Source organism: Tubulanus polymorphus, chromosome 5 (assembly GCF_964204645.1).
Source record: "Tubulanus polymorphus chromosome 5, tnTubPoly1.2, whole genome shotgun sequence".
Classification (NCBI taxonomy): Eukaryota; Metazoa; Nemertea; class Palaeonemertea; order Tubulaniformes; family Tubulanidae; genus Tubulanus; species Tubulanus polymorphus.
Genome location: NC_134029.1, coordinates 4631177 through 4644865, shown reverse-complemented (window position 1 = coordinate 4644865; position 13689 = coordinate 4631177). Strand labels below are relative to the sequence as shown.

The following is a 13689-nucleotide window of genomic DNA, read 5'->3' as shown; positions in this document are numbered from 1 at the left end:
GGGATGCACAACTGGTCTCGGAGAGCTTAATATATATAATGGGTGAGACTATTGGTGTCTTCATTATATACTTAAAGAATTCTTTGTAAGAGACGTCTGGCAATAAACAAGACAGACTCCTCGGTATTAGCCAGATAGACCCGATAACTAAAACGACTAAATTCCACTGGCGAATGACCTCAGCAATAACTTAAGTCATAATCTACATGGGAATTGATTTGGACGAAGATATAAAACAAGAATTACCCGAAACCGTTAGAACAATACAGAACTCATAAACATCCGACGGTTCATTGTGATAAATAGTACAGTTGATTGCCGAGTAGAAGTTATTGGCGACAACCTGTTCTGCATATATATACCACTGATTAGGGGATTGGTAAAGCCATACTGCCATAACATGATGGATTACATGTCCCAGGAGCGCTACACCAAATATGTGAAACGCATATACATACACTGAGAAGCGAATATTGGAAACGACAGTTTTTGCAGCGAGTCAATATTCAACTGTAAATCACAAAGCTATTACGCCGTTTTTGCTGTGAGACGCCACGATGGATATACTGTAAATAAACTAAGAGCATTTCTTTGAAGTCATGCAGTGAATCGAAGATTGTAACTTATAGGTCTTACGATGTCCAAACGGATTGAGAAGAAAGTTGTGTCGGAATAACAGTGACTGATGAGAGCTTTGGCGTAAAATCCTTGAATATGAATTCTGGTTCGGCTGACAAGTTTAGGTTGATTTTAAAATGACCACATGATTAAAACCATCGATCTGTGAGGATTTCAAACTGTGAAGTGTATGAACGAAATGATATCGGTCGTCAATCGAATTCAATCTATGACTGACGAGCGAACAGCATGATTTGAATCCCGAAAACGGTTTAATCAAACACCACAGGCGCGCAGACGATACCGTGTATCGGTGATCTATCGAACAGCGTAGTCTGCGAGGTTAATTGGAAGTCGTTGTTCTTGATTAAAACAATACCCCCCAATTCCTCGACAAGACAACCAGATTAATCCCGATGACAAGTGTGTAAATAATGGCGAATCTTGCCATTCGTCCCGCCGCCGATAACAATGGCTTCAACGGGGTATAATCATCATCCGTACTGTACGACGGCGATGGCGTTGCTAAGGACCGCGAAATTAGCCGCATCACAAACACAATGGTTTTCAATTTGACCTCATTAACTGTTGGCAATACTGGTTAGGACGACGTCGCTTTGGTACCATCCATATCCCGGTTTAATCATGCCCGAAATGACCAATTTATGCTAATGCGTTATCTTATGTAGACGCCAATAAACGATCTCTCAGGCGGTAGTAGTGTTGTCATATTACGTCACTTCCGAAGGATTTCTCGATGAGTAGTCACAGTGGCTTTCGAGTGGAACCGTCTGACCCCACACGAGATGCGTGGGTTCGAGTCCCAGGGAAACATGCTATTCGGTTAGGACATGTCAGTGTTTCGCAACTAAGCCAACAAACAGTCTTTTAACTCTGGCGAGAAGCCTCAACTGGACGAAGAAGGAACTTAAGTGGCAGAAGATGATTATTTTACTAAAACCCACGCCGTTGCGCACTTCACTGAGAACCTATAAGGCAACTTTCTTTTTTTTCAACGGCTTCAGCAATTCCCAGCTGTGAATATGGGTCCTTCCTCGATTTCAATTTCTCTTTTCTTTACGACATTCAAATCCCAGAAATCACTGAGTGGCTCACTCTCTACAAAGTATGATGTTAATGAAAATTGAAAATGATGAATATTTCATAGTCACCCGACAAAAACCAATTAAATTCAAATCTTTATTGAGCCCCGGGGAGAAGAAGTTAAAGTACTTCTGGAGCGGGCATGATTTATGGTTCATGAGAAATTAGAAGCGAGCGATAACGGCGGCTTCTTCGATGACGCAAACGCGCGTTTTAATAGTCGTAACAAGAGAAAGTTCTAATGTCAGGTAGTTGCGGATATGACTGTCGTCATCTCATCTGCCCTTGTAATCGCAAACACGATGGGGAAAAAGCCAATTGCACTCGAATCTTTCTGTAATGAGTGACCTATCCGTGAATAATGCCATTCACAAAAATCCTTTACATCGAAATTGAATTAGTTTTAAGCACCTATCGCTGTGTGTCAGTGAGTCAACCCACTGGTCAGTTAGTCCTGACGATACGGTCACAGTTCGCTAGCTATCTCTAGTCCCACTCTCACCACTTCTATTAGCAAACTCTTACAGATGGCAGCGACGAACGAGGACACATCAAATGATACTGTCGTAATAAGTGAATCGCTTGATGAACGCCAAGATATGGTAATCAATGAATGACCATGAGTCAAACTCTAGACCTCAACGCTGGACAGCGTAAAAATATATCTTTTTCGTAGAGAGGGCAGGGCATCGATTAATTTTCAAATCACCAGATATGATATGAGATCCAGTAACCGGTAAGGATTGACAACTATTCACGGTATTACTGTTTTGAATATTAAATAGATGTACGTAATCATTAGCCACATGCCGCTGGCAGAATATTCAATCTCCTCGGGACACATTTCAGCGGCACGTGTTTGTCCTCTGCCTGACGGACTGGTCAGTCACACATTCCTGCAGCGCAATGTTTGTTGTGACAAGTTTCCATTATTTATTAATGTCCGGAGTAAAGTTACCACGGAGAACGACGCGACTCGTCTCGTCGCGCTCTACATTCTTTAGGTATCGTTACCTACTCATCTGAGATTCCATCGTAACATTAACCACATTCCAAAACTATGCGAGATGCGTCTATAACCTATTCAAAATTGATGATATATTGTCTGTGAAAACCTGAAGGCAATGATAGGAGCCTTGCGTGGACGCGTTTGGCTGGAGAAGTGCGATACATTAAAGAGCCAGAGCTACTGCTTGTTTATAGTTTGTAGAGCCAACCAAGGGGATTCCAGAATGATACCCGAGCTCATCAAACATAAACAACAGCTTCATGGAGCGCCAGTCCTATTTGGCAATGCTTCATTGGCTCATCAAGGATAACGATATGGTTAACAATGAAAACAATAATATATCATTCATCTTTTATTTCAACTTTGAAATGTTGTCATTCTATGTGTCGATCAATTCTTCGACATATTCACGTTTTTGTGTGGTTGATTCGGCCACAAACGCCGCCATTAGACATAGTCTTTTGATATAAAGATATCGGGTAGCAAGGGATGAATTATTATGTGAATTGTATTATATTGGACTCGGGTGATTATTTCTGTCATATTAATAGTTTTATAGAGTGTGGCAATTCTTCGCTAATAAGTGTGGTATAAAAGCTATCCGATGTTTGCACCTTGATTTATGACCTTCAGACGTCATTCATTAGAAATGAATATAAATTATCGTTTCATTTCTGCACAGGTGAACCTCTGAAGAATATCAAGGCATTCGCATGTGTTTTTTATCTTGAAAAATAAGGGTTCCCCTCTTATCTATTCAGTTGTTTGATTTGATTTGGCGTCTCTTACGAACCCGCCACACCTTTCTGGAATAAAACAGGGGGTTTGATCTTAAGATTGGATATCGAAGACACAGAACGTATCTTTGAAATTATCGCGAATTTTCTTATTCGAATAATGTCGACGATACTTTCTGCCGGTAGTGATCGAGCAGTTTACACTTACACCAGAAGAGTGTGACCTTTACCAGTAAACAGGGAAAAGGTCGGGTAACTTGAAGAGGTTCATATAGTAGCTACTACTGACTCTGAGGTTACATGAACGAGATCAATCTGAATCTGACAATGTAAACCTTTGAAAGATATTCTAATTACGTTATGTCGTTTGGTATACCATGTCTATATAAATGTCACATATACCGGAGACTTATGATAGCTTCCCTGTTTACCCCGTTTTGGCCTTTCGAAATTAGTATACTTTATATTCCGGAGTCGTAGGTAGTTGTAGTTTTATTCCGGTTGCCGTTGCGTTTATTTCGATGTTGTTTCTTTTGAATAAAGCATCTATCAAACGGTTCCATCGAATGTAAATCGGTAATGACAATATCGCATGATAACATATGGAAACCATATCCACTACACCCGACATTTGTCAACTACCAAACAAATGCAATTTTTATTTTCGACTCCAATTTCTCATATAATTTATGGTACCATTAGATACCGGGATATCGGCGACATCGTGGCTCGACTGCTGAATCAATTGTCACGTGCTCAATCTGTCCCCGGGGAACCCGTCTAAGAATCAATTACCGCACAGGGCACCAGTCTTATTAGTCACTAACGACACGCAGAACGCAGTATGCAAACACGCGCTTGGTTTTTCTCTCACTTTAGGGTGGTCAAGCAATATCGGGTTATAAAAAGATTCAGCGGTCAATTATGTTCGTAGAAATCTGCTATCGGTCAGCCGCTAAAAAGTTGGTTAATTGATATATTTCAGTTGTCGAACTGATCCTGGCTGATTACAAGATCTTGGTTCCGTCAGGTGCCTTTTAAGTTATTCGATTGCGTAAACAAACCTGGCCCATTCATCATGTTATCTGAAAGGCTATATCTGAAATTGCCACCTTATTACGATATTGTCCAGTTAGCTAAAACAGATCACCTTTTTACTGCCAATAACCTAAGGATTTTATAGCTTGACTCACATGATTGATACACGCGCAACTGGAGGCTGAGTAGGCCTACAACTTGTCCATATTCCAAGAGCCACTCGAGCGTCGATTGGCCTTAGAGAACTCGCGAAGTTCAACATAATGTCTACAAAGAAACTGACCCGAAAATTACTAGGAGAGATGAATTAATTTTGACTGATCGTTGAAATGGCCGCGAGATGGAGAACGTTGTAAAGCCGTTTTGATAAGTTCGAGGTCCAGCACTGATAAGAAAGATAAAACGCTCACGAAAGGCACGAGCTCATTTTTCTCCTGTAATTTTCTATTTTGCTTTGATCGCAAAACGAAAGCGTGAACGTTATTTTCCCTTCAAGGGAATGCCTATATAAGGTCGGTAAAGCGAATCCCACGGAAAAGAAATCCTTTTCGTCTTTTTAAATTTTTTCCAAACGATCAATATATTGTTCGCCCGTTTTAAAATCAATAAACGTGCCTCAGTCTCGAGTAGAGATAGTCGTCTGTAGCAGCAGCGCTCAAGGCCACTCGTGTTTCTTCAGTCTATGGCTCCCATTCTTACGATAATTCCCTGCCAGCAATCAACGATTAAATATCAGGTAATGAGCTTCTAAAGTCATCAACTATAACCTTTGGTCATGACGTCGTATTCTCGCGAGCTTTATTGTGACACGGTGATGATGTGTATTTCGCCCTTTGGCGCCTGGTTACTCAACAATGCGCGGATACACCCGCGCATGCGCTCACAACCTTCTCGGCTCGTATACCGGAAGCGAGGTTTGCGTGTTTCCCCGAGAACGTGAATGCAAGCAACATAAACAAGCGTCAGAGGCACCAAAATGTTTTTCTTGAAGATAAAATAAAGGGTGGGATATTCTAAAATGTACATGTGTGCATACAAATGGACGAAACAGGCCAAAGGCACTATATTTATGTTGTTAGACAATGAGAGTTTAGGCTGGGGTCAGCATCTGATTTTGGGCACCAATCTTGCATACATCAATCAGAGTTTATATATTATGTTGATTCACTCGTGTTCTAAAATCTGCATCTTCTTGGCGAGCACAAAGTCCCGTATTTGCTGGTAGTGATACAAATCCACCTAAGGTCCTTCGGTAAACTTTCTTCGCTGTCCAGCCAGTACACTAACGTCATAATTCACCGGGCACTTGACTATCACAAATCTCGCAATCTAATTACGAACCAATCGGACCCTAAACACAAAGGAATAGTCCGTTTATCTGCGTTTGCATTATTAATTATTCGCTAGGAGAGATCCCCGTCGTCTCCGTACACCTGTGTGCTATAAACTGGATGCACACGATTTAAAATCTCATCAACGACAAACTAGCAATTACACACGAATTCATGATCCCATGTGGCACACACAACCGGATTGACATAACAACGAAATCTCGTTTTATGATCTTTGAAAAAAATGAGGGTGCTGTCAAATGAGTCAGTAACTCCGAATGAGTTTGGGAATAATCTGTGAAGGGAAGATTACGAAAAGTCACAGAAGTATGAGTTAGGCGTAAGTAGAATAGTCCACGATAAACTATGAACTTCTTTGAAGAGTACATGATGGATATAGAACTTGATTGGCACTTATAAAGTTCTAATTAGGACAAACCGTCTGCGCGCGTTCGGTTCCATCTGATTATCCGGTTGATAGAAAAATGAAGAGATTAGAAGAAAAGAAGTCTGTCACACAGAGGATTCGAACCCACGAACTGCGGATAACCAATACGCGAGTTGAGACAATTTCGACTGCTATCGGTGATATCAGTACGATCAGTAGAGCGTGATTTGTGAAATTGGCCACTTGCATAAACCGACTGTGATAAGAGATAACTCGGTAAAAATTAGCCTTTGTTCGATGTTTGGTTGAACAGTTTCACCATCTGTCCATCGGTTTCCTGCTGAGATTAATCCACACAACGCCCGCCGCTCATCGTAGATCATAATACCGCCGGTTTACTAATTGAATTTATCGTTTAATTTTCTTATCCGCGCGTTTTTTTCCTCGCCAGACGATTTAATTATATCGCCGCTCTATACTAATGTTTGCTTTATTCGAATTTTTATGATTTATTTTCATTATTCGTCGCGTTGGTTTTCACACTGGATGCACTAAGCGCCCGACTGCGGTCATATGAAAACTCCATTCATCTTCGCCGGGAGACGGGCGCGAGAAAAATCCAGACGCCCGAGACAGTCTTTTACGCTTCCGCGATTGCTAAGTGATCCTAGCGAGGATTTGAAACGCTCTCGTATTTTTGGTCGAGTCGGGGAAGATGACAAATTAGCTCGCACCGAAAAAGGTCACCCGCCATAGCCGCGTTATTATTTGTCACCTCAGGTCTGTTGGTTAAGAGACCACGTGATGGACAGGCGATAAGCAGAAATTGTGATCGGTCGTATTCGAAGATGGTATTTGCATGGTTATCGAGTCTTTGTCTTCAAAAATTAATTTCGGCGATACAATTTAATGGCATTTCAAAAATAACAGGAACAGAGGTATTTTTCAAGAAATGAATTCCTATAAACATATCGTTGAAGTGTTAGCAGCATTATAGCAGAAGAGCCGTATTAACCTGGTGTTAAATCAGTAAATATGAAGACAGCTAGCGCTGTATACGTTAACTTGATTTGAGTCAGGCTCACTTATACCTGATAATGCTACTATGCAGTAGCCCGTATTTTAAATAAAATCTTAAACCTACAAGGATCTACTAACCTGTCTTCACGTTTACTGACCTGTGTAGTCCGTATGACCTTCTGATGAAACTTGGAGTATGTGCATGGAACGGTCCCGGTTCATAATATATCAGATATAAAGACAAGTATCACCGACTTATAAAGGTTATCGTAAAAAATACTGGATTCAAAAATCTGATTATTCAGCAGATTTGTGTAGGCAAACCTTATTATTCAATAAAAAATAAACTTTGATTAATGTAATTAACCTATCTAATTAACCTGAAATCGTATTTTGATGGATTATGTGTTCGGTATCTGCCACGCGTCATTACCTGGGATAATGCGCGTCATCGTAGCTCGGATAAACGATCCTTCAAATTAATACCAAGTATTCAAATAACAATAACGCCGAGGTATTACTCATAACAATGCCGTCTCCCTAAGCGAATTCGTTACATTTTAAGGCAAATTAGAAACATCAAAATCGAATAGATTACACCGTACACCATCGATACGTTCCATTACGTTGTTTTTTTTGTCGTTGCAAAGCCATAAACCACAGGGAGTCGTCACGTATTAGTTAGGTTAGATCCCAGTAAACCTAAAGAAAATATATGAAGAGAGTATAGCAATAAATTCTAACGAAAAATAGTCCGAAGATGTTTCATTTTCGGTTTTAAATTTTTTCGTTATCATTGCTGGGATTTCCTTAATATTATCGCCAAAACACGGATATGTGTCTTACTAATGCTGGGCATGAAAGAAGGACTTGGGGTAAAGCGTTATTATTTCAATACGCGCTTATAATTAGCAAGCCCTTGAAGCACATTATTTGCAAATCGGAAAAGTAAAGAAGGCTAAACATATTTTTTACTAGACAATCTGCACTACGAAAGAACGATTCGCAAGCAAACGAGAGAAAGCGACAGTGACGACGCGTGTAGAAAAATCAGAATGATTCAGATTCAGATCTCTATTTGTGTTCCTTTCGTCTAATCAAAACGTTCGCAACGCCATTAAAACTGGTTCAATTCATGCGATCATCTCCTCAATCCCCGGAGATTCGACACATACAAGACATACGAATCTGTAAGGTCGCAACCCGGCGTCTCTCGGGGCCGCTTCGATCAGAAGCGAATAAGCAAAAAGTCGAGAGGTTGCATGTCTATTGGTATTTATTTCACTTACAACGGTTACTACCTTGTTACTGGCTTATTCCGTTGTTCTTCAACACCAAAGTCAATTATTGGCCGACGCATGCAATCTAGCCATCAATAGACCTATTAGACTCCGAGTGAAAACAAAATCTCAAACGTCAAATGTCAGTGCAGTACCGGTCGACACAAAATATATACCATTAGTGCCATGTTTGCTGTGGTGCTCTGTTCAGTTCTCCGAAAGAAATTGTAAATTCGTGTTTGTAAACAGAATGTGAGACTGCGGCGTTTATTTCTATTCGTCGAGGTTATCGACATCGTTCATTTTTGGCAGCGTTCAGCACCAGCCATCTAAATTGAATTTTAGAACGTCGGGCTATGTACATTGTCGACAGACGGAAGTGCTATGTATACACACGACCTTGACCTTAGCGGGCCTCCATGCCGTCAAAATACCAAATTCAATTTCGTATTTGACTCGAAGTCTCCGAGGTGTGATTCATTAATTACTGTTGTAAGGAAAGGACGATTACAATGCCTACAAGAGGCACTTCAATAGAATTCAAAACATTAAGCTTATATGATTAGCGCGCGAGTCAAGGGCGCTGTGTGGAAGAGTTGCTGAAGCGTGTACACACGTGCCCATCTTTACATCGACAAGACAGTGCGGAAGATGTATGACTTAAAAGCGTCGGAGAGGCATTCGCGGAACAGAAATGCCACGAACTATGGGAATACAAATAATAAAAAATTAAAGAAAAAACTGAAAATCCAACCGCAGAATTTGATTGAGAGCAGTTATGCGTGAATTCAGTATTTCAGAATTCTAGAATATGACTTTTAGGATATTGTGGAAACGTAAAAATAAACTCTTTCTTTCCTGATTGTGGGATGTAACCACACAACATTGACAAATCTCAGTTCGCATACGGCAGCCTAATGGGACCCGGCCGGGCCCCAATACTGCATCATCGGCTGAGGTGTCATTGTCAAAACCTGCGGCCCGACGAGAGTAGAGGCATTTTAAGCGATGGATTACGTCATCGTCAGAACGATAAATCAGCTATTGCCAGCGGGTTGGAACAATAGATAACGATTAACAGTTCGACACACTGCGAAAGCCTTCTGGGATTCACTGTAACAAGGCGATCTTCAGTTTTATGAAAAATGTCACCGCCGAGAAAACTCGATCTGACGCACCGCGCTACGGCGCTATTGTCAAAAGAATTTCAGAATGATTGAAAAACTGACAAGATTTCATAGCGATCGTCCGTTACACGACTGATGTTTATGAAAGTATTTTTCGTGCGGCGCCTGTGAGACGAGTTGAGATCGGTCGGCTGATTTCATAGGCATTGCGTTAATCTTGTTGAGGTTTGGGCAGAAACCGTCAGATTTTCATAAATACCATGGGAAATGCGACACTTGCGAAAGCGCATTAAAAACTAAAGCTATTTGTTCTTGTGATGTTTCGCTTCCGCTTCTTAAAAAAATCTGACTAAGCGTCTTTTCGAGCCGTTGAATTTTCAACCGGGTGATTACGGTTAATTGCTAGAACAATGGCACCAGTAAAAATCGGATTATTCAACGCGTCTTTCTGATGCTGAGGAGAATTGCAACCTGAGGTTCACGCCGTAATTGACTTAATGAAGATTTTATACGCGTTTTAAGTAATTGCCGATTGAAATCGTTACCCGTAGTTCACCTGCCTTCTCTCTGACGTGCATCTCTTGTTCTATTAGCAGGCTGGAGTTTCTTATTCGCAATCTATTTAAGAGAAAAAGAGAGGAGTTAGTAGAACCACTGATCGAAAATGGTAGAATAGAAAGATACTCAGACACGTGGAGAATAGTCAAATAAAACATAGAGCCATCGGTCGTTGGTCTTTAGAGAGAATCCATTATTCCTGAAGATGACTATTAGGATATAGTCGAAACGTTGAAATAAACGAATAAAAGTTTCATTTTCGGACTTTTTATTATCATTGTGGGATTCTCTCCTCAGAATCCGAAACGTCGGTTCTCTCATCTTTTTGATTTGCTACGTTAATTTCTATTTTTTTTTTTCAAATTTCTATATGGTGGGTTTTAATCAAATTAACCGCGAAATTCTATCGCTACCAGGATTCGAACCCATCGCATTGGTTAGTCACGTTTCCTAAAACGACGTCACTTTTTCGATGTCATTCACAATCCACATCCAATAAACGGGACTAATTTTCCGCTATTTTAAACAGCTTTTCACATTAAACGTATTATGAATTTTAAGCAGGAATTTGCGATTACAGTAAACCGGTGTTTCGGGGTCGACGGTTAATATAAATCTGAGTTATTGCTTTGTGTTCGAGGCGGGCGCGACGGAGATCCGAAAGACGATGACATTTTAAGACAATTTCCAGCGACAATCCAATAATATAACGAACAATGATGGATGAGAAATGCGTGTGATTTTTCGTGGATGTTCCTGACAGATCGCGCGAATGCAACCGAAGATGATGCTGACAGTTGTCATGTCAACTGGAGGTGAGATGACCGTCTTTTCCCGACAACATCAAAGGTAAAGTCAATAAACTGCGCGGGATGAGGATGACTTTTGACTTGTCCAGTCGGATTACAATCAAACCATGTCAGTAACAAACAGTAATTACTGCTCAATAATACCGTAATACCAAAAACCCTTCGGGACAGACAAGGGCAATGTGATTTGATTTTTGGTCAAGTTTTGGTGTCATCCTCGTCCGATGCAAATGGTCTAAACACTCCAAGTGCTTGACCGTGGAGACAGTTCTAACCTGATCCGAGGGATGATAAAACTGGATCTCAGAAATAAGACAAGTTTTATCATACAAGCTTCACAACCGTGAAGAGTTCAGGACACATCTCAAGACCCTCTAGCAAATGTACTGTCTGCATATGTTCATACGATACATTTGCTCAGAGTACTTGATCGTCGAGGCGCTATATAGATATATTCACAACAGACCGGGGCGCGCTTTCGTTGCCATTTTGAAGTGCTCGGCTTTGTGCTCCATGTTCGGCTGGGATGGGTTTGAGATGCGCAAGGTGCAAATTCTCCGTTGTAGGCACGATCTGTTCAGTTTCACCATCCAGCATAGGTCGTTATCAGAATGACGACAACGACAGACTCGGACGCGCTTTATCGACAATTCACCGACTCTCTCTATCAGTTACAGTCGAACGAACACTCCCACGGTGACGTCACTCGATCGGAACGAACGCGCAAACTATCCGCTGAAATTACCTACCACGCGCTAAATATCCGCCGAAACGACGGGCAGCTGACATTGCGAAGATGAGCGAATGTCGTCGCGAGGGGTCGGCTGACTAAGTTGACGTGATAATCGAATCCGAGACCTCATTTCTGCTCTAAATACGGCCGACAAACTGGCGAAAATTTCAATTTGGAGCTGGTAATTGCGAAAAGTGGTTTGTCCCCGGGTCATGATGGGTACAAAGGCGACATGAGTTAGCTAATCTAGCGCTGATAAAAATAACGGACGACATACGAGGTGACGATGAGAACCAATTGAGTATTGTCCGATAGTAGCGGAGCGATTTCATTCTGTTTACAACCGCGTTCATTACTCGTATTAGCGAGGACGTAATAAACATCATCGCACATCACCAAAGACGACTCAACGTTTTCCATTTTTCGGTAGCTACATCGTGGTTCCATTGAACCAGATCCTTTTTTTTGTGTGGAAATGATCAGATCTATCAGAGCTAGAGATGACAGTAAGGTGTCAATCTCCTGGAAGCGAACTCTAAAAACGAACTCTTGACAACTGTACCTATAATAGTGTTTGTAATCTATTTGTAATCAGTGCATTTTCGATTAGAAATGCCTGAAGTGAGGTCCTGAACGCAAGTGAAGGCTGTACACGATTGGAATTTGTTCGATTGTCATCGATTGAGGTGGATAAGGCCCGGCTGCAGATTGATAACGCGATACTGATGGTCATAAGCAGAGCTTGATAAGTATTTTCCTTTGCGCGTGAAGAATTATTTTTGCGCGTCTCCATGACACACACCGACAAAAAAGAAGATGAGATTTAAAGACCATTCGCTCGACGATCACTTTGCACCTGGTCTTCGAGAGAAATTACACAGATGAATAAGAAAGACACCGGCGCCGACACAATGCATTTAAAAAGTGCCATCACGCAACATCCGGACAAATGAACAAGACTGATTGGACAATAGGAACCGCGAGGAAAATATCTGAGACGCGCTGAAAACGATGTCCAATTGTTTATATTACATGACTAACACGCGTCACCTGGTACTGACTGCGAATAACAATAGTTCAAACACAATTCTTGCCAGGAACACAGTCGAATCCCAACGGGCTACAACGACAACTGGCTATCGGTAATTTTTCATTTTGACAAACAATGGCTTGATTGGTGGCTTGTGCGGTTAAATTTCGCCGATTCGTGTGTGACGTCGACTCGACGAAACGAAGCCAATCAGAAATTGGATTTCCCTAATCTGCGCCGCGATGCTTACAGCTATTGAATGTAACCAGTACTTCAAAAGACGAGACGAAAGAAACAACCGCTTGGTCAGTTTAATTGTTCCGGGAGAAGATTTACGGTGGTGTCTGAGGATTTCATTTTCGTCTGTTCTTCCGTTTTATTCTTCTTCGAATGACTCAACGTTGAATTCAATTAATTAGTTCGGTCGCAGGCGATTTAACAAATCAACAAGAATATCTTAGGTTTGGCACAAAATTTGCCGGTTTCGAAATCAATATCAGATTCATTCCCCACTAATTTCAAAAGTTGTTACTGTGTAATGACATGTTTCAGGGCCCCAAGGTTCTTTGATGAAACCTCGATTTCACACGGACAGGTTCTTTAGATAACCTCTATCTTGGTTGTTTAAGGATCCTTCCAATTAGGTTCAAATCTGTTGTTCGGCCTGTTTGTTGTGGCGTAAAGGTCTTCATTATTATTGGCACTCACGACTATTGGAATCAAAGACGCAAATAATCGCAAAAACTATTTTGAACTCGCCATCAAACGTCTGTGATTCCCCCAATACCTGCACTGCACCAGGATGTGGTGGATTATTTCTTTTCAATTTTAAACTGATATAACCCTTGTTGAATACACGAATGCCACTCTTCTTGCCGTAACTAATGTTATACTGATTTACGGTTAC

The 13689-nt window shown here is 41.1% G+C and overlaps 1 long non-coding RNA gene across 1 annotated transcript in view; it reads right to left on the bottom strand.

Moving 5' to 3' along the window:
* Positions 1-7842: 7842 nt before the first annotated feature.
* The window catches only part of LOC141906072 (uncharacterized), a 28213-nt gene continuing 22366 nt past the window's right edge, over positions 7843-13689 (bottom strand). Inside the window, exons 2-3 of the long non-coding RNA XR_012619298.1 lie at positions 10198-10270; positions 7843-7947 (exon numbers count right to left, since the gene is read on the bottom strand). This is a non-coding gene — a long non-coding RNA (uncharacterized LOC141906072). The remainder of the gene's footprint in view (positions 7948-10197; positions 10271-13689) is intronic.